Below are 13603 nucleotides of genomic sequence, written 5' to 3' on the forward strand. Positions count from 1 at the left end.
AACCTGCACGTGTCTGCAATGTGCCCATCTCTTTCTTCATATAAGACATACAACTTTCACTTTATGTTTTTCACTCACTTATATACCTTCAACATACAAGATAATTCACACAAATTAACATTTCGCGGTTTTTATTTCGGAATTCCAAATGACTGTACTTTGTTCACTGTATTACAACTTGTACTAGTAATTGATAATTTCATAGCATGTAGCACTACGTGTTATTCAAAGTTTACCGCTCAATTTCCCACAGATTATATTAACCATAGATAACCTAAGCAACTATGCCGCTACCCCGTAAACAAAGTATGCCAGCGAGGCACATCATATTCTGCTATTAGTATCTTGAGCTACCGTAAGAGGCGTTAATCCACCTCCAGGATAGACAACACATGCTTTCATACACTAGCCAAAGTTCCTACTACCAACTGTCTACAGATAGGTAAGTAAAAATTAAATAACGTTTCAAAACTGTAAACACCGGTAAGAAAACATTTCACTTGCTGATTACAGTTTAGCGTAGGTGAAAAACACCTTATGGACCTGTCTGTCTGTCATTTCTTTAGGCCGAGGTGGTCCTTGCTGACAAGTTACAAATAAGATACACACAATCAACATGAACACTTCATCATAAACTTTGTGAAATTTAAAATTATGGCATATAGATAATCCGTGATTATGAAGTTGCACATTTTTGATGGTGTTAGTGAACAAAATAGTGAGAGTATTTCAACAATAAGAGAGACAATGTAACAGGAGGGAGGAGTAAACATCAAAACAAAGAGCTTCATAATTTGTACTTTTCACTTGATATTATTATCAGCGACCTAATCAACGATAATGAGACAGGCAGATGACGTATTACGCACTGTAAAGATAAGAAATACTTGGTCGGAAATTCTGAAGGGAGGAGACCTAGACGTAAACGAGGGATAGATATTAAGGAAATTGGGTGTGAGGGTGTAGACTAATCATCTAGTTCAGGACTGGGTCGTGTGAACACTGCATTTAACGTCAGAGTCCAATAAAGACGTGGACTTTGCTAAGAAGTTTAAGGAGTATCATCTTCTTCAGAAAGCCGCTGCTCTAAGAAAAAGATTCACGACGTTTATTTTTTATATAAATGTATATTCTTTACCGCGGAAACTGCTGACAATAACAGGCCCAACATTACGTTCCTTACACGCCTACACTTTGCATGTGTTTGATTATGGTGTTGACGGGGAGGAGGTGGCAGAAGTCGATGTGGAGGAGTGATATAAGTTTCTTGGTAAATGTGATGACAACCTAAGTGAATTTCTACTGGAGAGAAAGAAGTACGTCGTCTAACACAATTGTCAGCACCTCAAAGCTCGTTTGCTGCATCAGGTATAGGCGTTTCTTTTGTCGTGTTTGTACTTTCAGATGCACAATTAAAAATAGATTGTTCTACGTAGAAACGAGGTTCTTTCCAAAATTAGTTTTGTGTGATGCATCCATTATGTCAGCGCATACACCATGGTGATATATTCTTACATTATTAATGACGTTGTTTTATGAGTAAAGCCATATAGGCCTATAAATAACTTGTTGACATATTTACTGGCGAGGGGATGAATCTTTGGGTTTCATCAAAGGTGAGAAATTTCCTGACTAGTTAAGCTGCTCCATGGAAAGTGCTTTCGTTCCATATATGACTAAGGCATAGTCGCTCAGGTGCTCAACATACATTTGTTATGGAATTACGTCTAGTACTGAGGTCTGGAGCTATACTCCACTCCCCAATACGTCTGCATGACGTGCCGCTTACTTAAGTACCAAGGACAACTCTTCCCTTACTTCGGCTATATCATTTAATGTTTGAACCCGTCTATATAGATATTATGATGGCTTATATACGAAGACCGTGCCACGGTGGTCTAGCGGTTAGAAGGCTGGCCTTGTAATTCTGGGGTCTCGGGTTCGATTCCCAGCGGTGCCCGAATTTATAACTTGTGTTGGGCAAGGCCGTGGTCTAGGCAACACGGAGTTTTCCTCCGGGGGCTTCCCCGGTTTCTCCGTGGCATCCCAACAATTACTCCATTCACACACAGAAGAAGGCAATGACAAACCACTTCTGGATCATCTGCCAAGAACGTATATGAACAGGTCGCAGTCCGAGAAAAGGATGGAAGGATCCTGTTCATATGGACCTGTCGGCAGACAGAACACTACAAATAAAAAAATATACGAAGACGGCAACACTAATATAACACCGAAGCCTGAATTCGAAAAACCATGAATATCACGTTATATGCCTCCTGTTAATTTAGAGCGTGTTTAGCAACAGAATAATAAGTTCAATTGTGTCTATTCGCAATGATGTTAGTCAACCCGATAGTAGGTTTACTAGAACATAAATCGAAATAGCTATATCGTATTACGCATATTATTTTTTTATTTCCACTTAGACTTTGGGTGCACGAGAAGTGTGGGCTGAGGATCCATGTAGAATACTGTAGGATCTCTCCACGAAGAAAAAGTTGAAAAATGCTGGGAAAATATGTGCACACATACCAGACATCACTCTCAGATTTATTTTCGGGCTTATATTTTAAAATCAGCTAAATCAGCTGAACATAAAATTAATGTACGTATTTTTAAATAACATTATTCCGGCTTCATACGGGAAAGCACCGTCTGGTTAATGCGTGACACAACCATTTCTCTTTCTCGTTATATTTATGTTTAAAGGAAAACCATTATTTTACCTAACAATCATGATGAGCAAAGCAGTACAACTTATACAATCTTAATTACAAGTCTGCTATGAATATCAGATAAAATTTAATCCTTTGTAAAATAACTTCAAGCTCTGGAAAGGACTTGTCACCACTTTCTACGTCAACATATATTGTGAGTCTAACAAAAACTATACTTTAATGATTAGGTCTATAAATCAATTATCCATTTATGGACATATAATTTGTGTTAGAACAAATTCCGATAGCATTAAATTTGTTAGACACAGCATGAAATATCCGCACCGCCGCCATTTTTGTAATTTTAACACATAAGAATAGAACAAAGAAAGAATAGAATTAGAAGAAAATAAAACTTGAGACTCTTAAAATATATAAATATTTAAAATAACCGTCAATCACAATAAAATTTAAAGATTAAAAGATTTAAAATATCATATTATGTTCCCTATCGAGTACTCGATTTACATATGGAACTTACACAACATGTTTCGGCTAAAAGTAGCCATCTTCTGGTGTATTATATATAAACTTTTTACTGAATTGCTTTTTACAATTTTAATGACTTTTAATGATTTTTCTTCTGATGTTTTGTCCTTTATATTGATTCACTATTCGTTGTGTTATCATTTGTTGTGGTATCCCAGGTCGCAAATATGTTAATTTTGTATTGCGTATTGATGTCGAATTTCGTATATGGACTGTGAAGTAAATGTTTTAATATTAATGAAAATGAATATAGAAAACAAAATAATTAGTTGAAATAAATTATGTAGACTTACCAAGAAGTAATATTGTAATCCTATTTGGAGACATGTTGTGTAAGTTCCATATGTAAATCGAGTACTCGATAGGGAACATAATATGATATTTTAAATCTTTTAATCTTTAAATTTTATTGTGATTGACGGTTATTTTAAATATTTATATATTTTAATACTATTCACAATATAACGCATCTACAATACCTTTGAGACTCTTAGTTGTAGGCCTGTAACCACACACATTAATAGAAATACCTAGATGATTGAGATACTTAAAAGTCGATAATATATTAGTTGAAAAGATCATTGCATATAGGAACAGATAGAAGTAAACTGCAGAAGGAATGTTAAACACCGACAGCTGAAGAGATAATGGATCTACAAACGTAAAAGACAAAAATTAAAACAAAACCAGAGACAATAGAGAGAAGATTTTAAGACCGGCAATGGCTTAATGAGTAATGACTTAAGAGGAGTCGGTGTAAAATATCGACTTCATAAGAACTTTGAATGTTCTCAAAATATCATACCAATATTGTAGATCGGATGTGATTCATCCGAACTGCACATTGGTTAGGGTACATGCTTCACAGTGCAAAGCTCAGGGGTTCGATTTACTGGCACATTTCAATCATTCTGTTATCAAGGGAATGGAGGAGTAGAATTGTAATTTAGAGTTAATGTACGAAAATTATGTACAAGCAGGTAAAATTAATCCAAAAGCTTTAATGTTGCAAATTTCGGTTAGTGGTTATTTGTACGTAGATTATAATCCATTATAACTACGACAGTTTCTTTGTTTCATTACATCTCTACCTTATAAATTGAATACATGTAGAATATATTACGTTGTTAAGTTAGTTTAATTTAACTTTAACTTCAGGCATGTTTATTACCGTAGATCTTAAACAATAGCCTTAACCAGTGAAATTTAGCCGAAATATGAGAGTTTATTGATAAATTTTAGCCATATTCTGGCAGGTGTGAGTGCAGATGTAACATATAAGTTTGGAACATTCAGGAAGGTTTGTGAGTGTAAATTAATCATAGAATCCGTCACACCCTTTCACGTTTGTGAGCGTATGTTTAATGTCGGTCACAATCCTACAGATCTGGGACTGTAGCACTGTTGAGAACCCCTACGATAAGTTGAATTCCTGGACCGCACTCATCGTTGTGTTTGTAAAACAGCGGTAACCGAAATTGTACTTTTTACTGACGAATGTTTTAAACATTTATTCCTGACTTTTGCATTATTCCCGCTAGCTGTTGCATCGTGTATGTGGAGGGGGGAAGGGTGAAGTGAGAGTGGGAGGTTGCTTGTTTGCTCCCCGAGTTGGTAGGTAGTTTGCTTTTGTTAAATTTTGTCGAATGCAGCAAGCTACGGATAATCAAGTGGAGTTGAAACTGGTCCGTGCTCCGGGCGATGCTAACGCCGGCATCTGTAGCCGAACGTCATATGGGCTGGACGTACGCAAATAATCCCCTAGTTTATAATAGAGAGGTTTTCTGCAATTACGTCAAAATATTACCGAGTTTAGTTTTCGCTGAATTCAAACATTGCTCCTTTTTACTCTATTTGTTACAAATTGTTAATATTCTGTAAGGCTGCACGTTACCAGAGTGAAGAGTTGAAGAGAAAGGTCGTCTTCCGATGTTAATTTCTATTAGACATGCTTTCTTGAGTGCTGCTGTACGAAATATAGTTCCGGATATATAAATGCACGTTTTAAAAATGATTGCTGTACTGTGAAACAGTCATAACTCTGTGTGGACTATGATTCAGACTACATTACATTTTCGAATCTGGGCGTCAGTAATAGGTAATACAAAATAATACTTTTCTTTAATCTCAAACTAGAGATCTTGCAATACTGGTGGTTGGCTTGTTTAAATTGACAGTCCATCACTGCTGTTACAGTCGGTACCATTTTACCATCACAGCCACAATAGCTCAGTCAGTGTAGGGCTCAACGTCTGTGTTTCAATTCACGGTAGGACCAGGTTTCCTTCTGTGAGATTTGAGGTTCTCACGGCGGTGAGTAGGAAGATGGATTGTTGCACTGTGTAGTCTAATATGAATTTACAAACGTTTCAGATGTGCGATGATTGTCCTGATGATGGAGGCAGCAAGTACCACTGAAACGTCGGAGAACTTCACATCATAAAAAGAAGTCTCCTCATAATTTCCTCTTCTCCTGTCAAAAATCTGGCCTTGTAACCTTGCAGCCGAAACAAAGGCCTTTGCCCCCAACCCATACGATTATTTGAAACGTTAAATTTTGTCTTCTGGCACTGTTCAGTTGTTTCATATGAATTATTGTTTTTAGTGCACTGTTGTGTGAGTTTTTATATGCAAGGATAGGTTTGTTCATTCTTTTATTTTATGGCTCTTTATCAACTATCAATATTACGTACAACCACTAACTCTAATAGTCTTATGGCAAGACTGAGATTTTAAGTTCTCATGGTTGTGAAAATATTAATTGTGGTCCCTTGGGTCATGCCAAAGATTGAAAGTAACGTATTGCTTCATCTTCAGAGCAGAAGATTTATCTGTTACATTCCGAATAGTGAAAGTCTTCATAGAAGTGATATGTTGTGACAATGTAAACATTAATTAGGTTTTATAATGTGAAATGGTATAATGAGAGGCAAAAGAGTAATTCAGATAAAATACAAACGATTTTTAAACTGGGTTTGGATTAATAAACTAATAATGCAAGCCAAATGCTTTTATCGTGATGGAGTACTCCCACCAGGGCAGAATTCCGGACGAAAGAATGAATACCCAGCGGCAGCAGTATAATAAAGGTTAGTTTTCTGACTCAATGAATGAGAAACTCGCCTAACTGGCGTCTGATATAAGTTGTGTCTGTATCTTTGCATAGCGCCATTATAGATTTCGCATACGTACTCTGTATACGGAGAGACTTTATAGCTTGGAGGTAAATATCATTATCTATGCAGATGGACCCTCGGGAACAGAACTCGGGACTCTTTTGTCTCTCCCTCTCCCACTACTCCACTCCTCCCTTCTTCTATACTACACAAGGCCGCCATCACGTTTTGCCAAAGGCTAGGATCAATAGGTCAAACCCCGTCTGCCTCTCATCTCCGTCCCCCAGAAAATTCTTTTCTACAGAACCGGCAATGCCTTCGGCGTCCTCATGGAGCAGACTGGAGTCGTGCAGTACTGGATGGATGACCGCCCCAGGTCACTCGAGAGAGCTCCACCCTCGCCTAGCCCCAATGAGCCAGCATTGCCACGTCTCCAGCACAGTTTCTAATTTCTTTCATTTGAACACAGGACAAAACATCGTGGACATTTGTGCGCCATAAAGTACGATTCCCAAATGCGTCCTTTACAGTGCTGCATGCCGCATTGACTTTGATGTTGGTTTATTGCAGACACCAGAAAAGTTACGCAAAACTAATCACATTGCATGGAGAAAACATGCTTGCTTGAAGGCCTAAGTGAGATTTCAGGTTCTCACAGCGGCGAGGATGAGGACAGACATCTGTCTTTTCTTGAACTTCGGGAAAAAACATGTTTCGAATTGAAGTTGCAGAATGTAGTGAGACTTGTACTATCGATTTATGTTCGTGAGCCGTTGAAGATGATGATCTTCTGGCTTGTGACGACATGTAGACGTGTGAGTAGATACCAGCGTTTCGGACAACCATTGTCTCCATCTTCAGCCCTACGTGTCTACACGGTGTCACAAACCAGAATAACATCGGCAGTTTGGCTACATACTTAGATACTCAGCCGGTACGTCGGTTAGTAACTTGGTGAGAGGGAGGGGGGTTGTGCGAATAAAGTGTGATTAAACCTTGATATTGCAACAGCATCTAGACCAGCGCTTCTCAAAGTGGTGGTCCGCGGACCGGTGCCGGTCCGCAAGTCTGCATAACGCCAGTGTAGATTTAAAACTATTGTCTAAAAATGAAACAAAAATGGCAGCGGCACAGCATTGTCTTCAATTGAGCCACGGATTGAGAATCTTGTAAAGAAGAAGCAGGCTCATCTGTCACATTAGAAGTTGACTGAATTTGATGATACATACCTTTTTCAATAAAAATTATTAATACAAATTTATTTTTCTATAATCCCATACATCATATAAGACCTTTGACCCTCAACACCCACGCCGGTCCCTAGCAGATTGGGAAACAAATTGCCGGTCCGCGGCAACAAAAAGTTTGAGAAGCACTGATCTAGACCATTCCACTTTGATAGCAGAACACGCAGTGGTAACTAAGATCGTGGACCTGAGCGTTATATTTTAAGAAGCTTAAAATAACAGTTACAACTGGAAGCGCAGTGTGACAAGGTGTTTGCACAACGGAAAGAATATGGCGATGTTATCTTCGGGAACAATTTCTCGTTCTGCAGTGGTTTGTATTAGTTTTCGCTGTTTTTTTTAAGTAGACTCGTCGAACTTTCTGCAACCAGCGCCGCGCACTCATCCGACTGCCATTACCTGTGCTCCAGCAGCTATATATATATGTGTGGGGTTGTGTGGTATGTGCTATAGGGGGAGGGGGTTCATTCCAGCCCTCAAAACAGCAATAAGAAGAGCCAGATGCCCCAAAGCATTCCAATACAGCTGTATACTTTATGGAACGAAAAATGTGTCTGTTGAAATGTTGTCCAGCGTGTTTTCATTATATACAAAGTGGAAGATCCGAAATAAAATATTTCATACTTGCAGCACCTTCAAAGAGACGCTCGCATTTCTGAGCTGAAGCCGCTGGTATCCAAAAAGAAGTCTTACGTACGTCTTCGTTTCTTAACTCGTACAGAACGATGCGGCGTGTTGCAACGAAGACGATAGGCTTTTGTTCTGTTCTGGTATTGTACAATATTACAGTTTGGAGAGGAAAGTATAGACCTACCTATTATCCACCTACATTGCTTTTATGTGGGATTTAACAACACCTGGCATTGGAATTTCCTTTATTTCTCTCATTTACCACGTCACTTATTTTACAGTAATTAATTACCTAGAAATAAAAACCTAATGTTTAACACCGCTAAATCAAAGCTCTCGCCATTAGACTCAGTTCTGAGAGATGAGATCTCAGGTTCTCACGGGGGTGAATATATTGATGTTGGTCTTCTGGGTTGCGACGCAGTGAGGACTTGTGGATAGATATCAACGTTTTGGAGGAACGTAGTACCTCCAAATTTAGCCCTGAAGATAGGAACAGTATATTCCCCAGAAACGTTGGAACATACCTACAAGTTAACACGGCGTCACAGCCCAGAATACCAACATCGACAAACCATCCATCTTCTTCCCAAAGAGCAGGGTGGGGCGCTACACTAACTCCCTCCTCCACATAGTAACACGTGTCACTTGTTCTCAGCTAAAATTTAACTAAAAGACTAGCCAATCAACTAATTAACACACTAACCAACAACTGATCAAGTGACAACCCGGCAAACCAACTTACAAAGTATCGAGGTAACTACCTAATGAATTAACTGTATAGTCCAGGAACTATCTTAGTTACTTGAGACTTATTCATCTCTTCTAGATATTTCATGCTTTTACGGAATTCGTGGGTTTATCAGCATGCCCGAAAATATCTCCCTGAGGTAGTGAAATCCAGTTCCCAGTTCCACAAGACTATTTCTCCGAGAACCGTTTTAATAATGCCCCCCCCCCCCCCCCCAATTATGTCCAACTCTCACAAGTTTCTCTTCCTTGATTAAGGTTTCGAAACCACTTCTTGTACGATTTTTGAAGCCCTGTGTGTGCCATTTACATCATTCTTGGCGAGTATGAATGGAGAAGGTCCTCAACATGAAATTATTATACTACTTTCCTTTCTTCGGGAAGACGGTTTAATGGTATATATCCATAGTCATGTGTTTTTCTTTGTCTGTTTCGCCTAATGACTTTTGAGTCAATAAATTCATTCCATAAAACTTGCTGAGAACATCGTACTACAAAAATATCCTTCGTACTGTTTATTTCCCTATCATCTAGAATGCCAAACTGTACCTTAGAGAAATACTGAACTGGATGCAACACTAATGTTACACCTGTGTCCTGAAGTAGGCTATTTGTAATGAAATATATTTAAAAAGTGGGCACTTTGTGTTAAAAGCACTTTATTGGTTACACAACACGAATGTAGCGATGGCGCTAAATTTGACAGGCTAAGCATATTACCAAAAATACTTTGAGAATTTTGAAGCGTAAGACCGAGAACGATATGCTAGGATTAAAGATGGATTTAAGGGTTGTGAGAACGGAAGATGAATGAACTATCTCAGGATCTTGCTGGGTATAGGATTCTGGTTTAGCGGTGTTGAACCTTCGGGATCTGGTGGCATGATGTTTGTGAGTTAGAATATGAATTAGTACTGCCGAATTAAGTATAATAAATGCAATGGATGCATTTCCTATTTAGAATGCTCTGAAACAAGAAGTTGCTTTTAAACCATTGCTTTTCGACTTTAGTTTTCGTATACGCCATTGGGAAGACTCAAGAAAACAAAGAGGGAATGGAGTTTAATGGAGAAAATCAGCTTTTGGTCTACGCTGGTGACGTTAATTTACTGGATGAAGGCATAAATATCACAGTGGAATAAAGAATCTCTACTGGATCATAATAAGGATAACCTAAAGTAAAGACAGAGAAAACTAAGTATATATTCATGTGTCACCAAACTAAATCATTATACAAAGGTAGCTAATAAATCCTTTAAAAATGTGGCAAAGTTAATACATTTGGGAACAACGGTAAATATACCGAAATTACATTTACGAAGAAATTAAGAGCAGACTAGATTAGGGAAATTCTTGCTTCCATGCAGTTCACAATATTTTGACTTTCCTTTTGCTACATAAAACCGCAAATATTAAAATAAAACTCTAATTTTACCCGTTGTTTTTGTGCGTGTGAAATTTGGTTAAGTAAAGGACACAGATTAAGGATGTTGAGAATAGGGTGCTCAAGAGAATGTTTGAGCCTAAGAGGGATAAGTTGATAGGAGACTGGAGAAAACAGCATGAACTCCATAATACGAACACTTAAAAAAATCATGAAATCAAGAATGATGAGAAGGGGCGGAGAATGTAGCAAGCATGGACAGATGAGAAATTCGTACGGAATTTTGGTTGGAAAGCCTGAAGGGAAGAAACCACTTGCAAGATCTAGGCGTAAATGGTATGATAATATTAAAACCAATCTCAGAATATTACTTTAGAATGGTGTAGATTGGATTCATCTGACTCAGGATAGGAACCGGTGACTGGCTCCTGTGTATGCGGTAATAAACCTTCGTGTTTCATAAAGGAGCGGCCTTTCCTAAATAACTGAGCCTGCCATTAGCTACTCAAGAATTTGTTTCCTCCATAGATTTTGTTAGTTTAAACACGACGAACGCAGAATTTCTTTGTTCATGGAAACTGGCTTACAGAAACATCCACCACTGGGATTAGATTAGCGTGAGCTCGGCACATTGGGAACTTTCAGCTTTTGTTTTGCCGATTGTGTTATTGCCGGTGCCCGCGGACTGATGTACCTGTCCATCTAGTAACGGCGTGAGGAGATGCTGTGCCCCTGAGCCACGAGTCGCTCGTTCGCTTTACATGCAGAAGAGGTCAGTGCTAGACGGACCGACCACTTATGTGCGCTGGAACCACCGTCTCTAATGTAAGTAAACGTGCAGTGGCGGACAAAAATTTGCTCTCCACATGTGTTTAATACGGTGAACACATGGAAATACGGCGATACGGTAACTTTATTTTCTCTTTCTGTCGTTATATTTCATGCTGCTCCTCTGAATTGTTGATTACAAACAGGCCTTATCTAAAATCACAAATATCGTTAGATGACCTTAATTATTCAGACTCCTACTACGACTGAAACAGATGACGTAGAGCCTAAAAATTTAAAATATATAGCGGAACTATAGTCACATGATCTTACGTTCACGTAGGACTCCATCACAGACATCTGTGATGAGTCATGTCAGAATTGTTAAAAATATTTCAAACAGTTATCCATTAGCCTCGTGGATCACCATCATTAATATTTTTTAAAAGTTGAAGTATAATGAATAGGAAACAAAATTCCCTTCCAAAATTCCACATGAATTATGTATGAACAATGAGTTTTCATGAAGCAAAATTAGAGAACTTAATTGAATACTACTGCAATCTAATAACTCTGCTACAGCACAAAAACCGCAGAGCTCAACTACGCACAGCCCGCTCACACATAATTTTTGCAGTTATGTTGACCGTCTGTAATTACCCGCTGTATATTATATTTGTAAGTTGTCCACAACAGATTCTTGTTGTCACGTTGTTCAGCTTTCATCCCCATTAACAGTAGCAGCTGACCATCGTGTTACTTGTAGAAGTACCCGAATTTTCTGAAAACCACTCACATGCTGTAAAGAGATAACGTAGGTGATTCTCGATCACCACCTGTAATCGCATACATTAAACTTTAAACAGAACGTTACAGTGTTTACTTGTGATTAGAAATCAACTGAACTTGTAAATATTATTGTAAAACGTGTTTTATTACATAATGGGGTTCATAATTGATGCTCTTTATCTATTATTTATTGCAGTGATTGAATTGAGTATAATTAGGTGAAGTAAATATGTAGCACTAGTGAGGGAAATGAGGTGCGTATACATTTGGTCGGAAAACCTCAAGGCAAGAGACCACTTTAAGCATGTTTGAGAGGATAATATTAAATTCAATTTTAGAGCGGTAGTACATTAGGTTATGTTAGGTCAGGGTGTAGGCGTGTGGATGACGAACCTTTCCGAACAATGGAATGAATGTATGGTTTTTAAAATACGAGAAAGTAGTGGAAACATGTCATTTTAACTGTTCAAGGCACTATGCTGTGTTCTTAATTATGTATTTTTGTGTTAAATTTTTCTTAGCATACACTTTAGATATCTATAAATTGTCAGATATAACCAGAAAGCATAAGCATTTTGAGACTTAATAGTGATAAACCTTGAAGGTATTTAAATCGGTTATTATTTGTTTAAACATAACAGTTTACTGCTAACCGGCCTTAAGCCGATAACCAGGGATTTCATGGCATTTGTTTTACCATTGACACATGGAAGTGATTAATTTTTCAGACACACCTACACGTTTTATAAGTTCACTATTCGTGTTTTTAATTTGTAATTAACTTAAAAATACAATAAAATGTTACATTCATATTTGCTTCTATTCAACAAACTTCATGGTCTGCAAATATCTACAAAATGATAAAGCAATGACTGGCTTCCATCATGTAACGAAGTCAATATGGGTGCATGTAGGCAACTTCTCGTACAGCGATGTAAGGCGAGAAGGTCAACGAGAACAATACAGGTGGCATGTACCATACACACACTATCAACAGAATTAATGCTGTGTACTTCCTATTCAGGTAAAATTTCAAAGGGCAAATAGCAGATTTAATGCCTCTTTAAAGCTCTAGGCACTAATGAATGACTTTCTGCCCATTTTCATTAGCGATATGAGATACGCGCAATAGGCCTGGTAATCCATAAAAGCACTCTTCAATAGCATAATTATGCATTGTTTTGATCAGTGATACCATTTACATTTGGTTGGACATTTGGGTATTACTAATATTGGCTATGCAGAATTTAAATTTAGATACAACAGATCGTATTCATGTCACTAAATCTAAAAGATTTATTTATTTACTTTCGTTGCTCGAATCTAACGCATAACGATGTAATTCTTTTTAATTTAGAACAAAACAATTTATCTGTAGATAACCTCCGCGTGTCTGCTATTGTTAAACTGCAACAAATGTGTTAGGATCGAAATTACAATTACTAAACAAAGTAAGAGTTGTATATTTATAACTGCAGCCAGTCATTCGCTGAGTCATACATTACACCTGAATAATACTAAGAATTGTGATATGATTGTAGAAAATCTTAAAACATTATTTGTGCCTACGTTATCTAATAATAAAGCTTTTACTGACCAACTTTTCAACCCGTACTTCGGACATCCAGTAATATTAATTATTTTTCTTAATTAATAATAAATAATTTTGAGCTTAGTTTCTATTAACCTATCAATTTACGGATAATTTTT

The 13603-nt window shown here is 37.6% G+C and overlaps 1 long non-coding RNA gene across 1 annotated transcript in view; it reads right to left on the minus strand.

Annotated features, from left to right (window-relative positions):
* The window catches only part of LOC147874264 (uncharacterized), a 33177-nt gene extending 32876 nt beyond the window's left edge, over nucleotides 1-301 (minus strand). Inside the window, exon 1 of the long non-coding RNA XR_015534570.1 lies at nucleotides 4-301. This is a non-coding gene — a long non-coding RNA (uncharacterized LOC147874264). The remainder of the gene's footprint in view (nucleotides 1-3) is intronic.
* Between the last annotated feature and the right edge of the window lie 13302 nt (nucleotides 302-13603).

This window comes from Zootermopsis nevadensis, unplaced genomic scaffold, assembly GCF_977971745.1.
Source record: "Zootermopsis nevadensis isolate Lab colony 2312 unplaced genomic scaffold, Znev_1.0 Znev_ptg000010l, whole genome shotgun sequence".
Taxonomy (NCBI): domain Eukaryota; kingdom Metazoa; phylum Arthropoda; class Insecta; order Blattodea; family Termopsidae; genus Zootermopsis; species Zootermopsis nevadensis.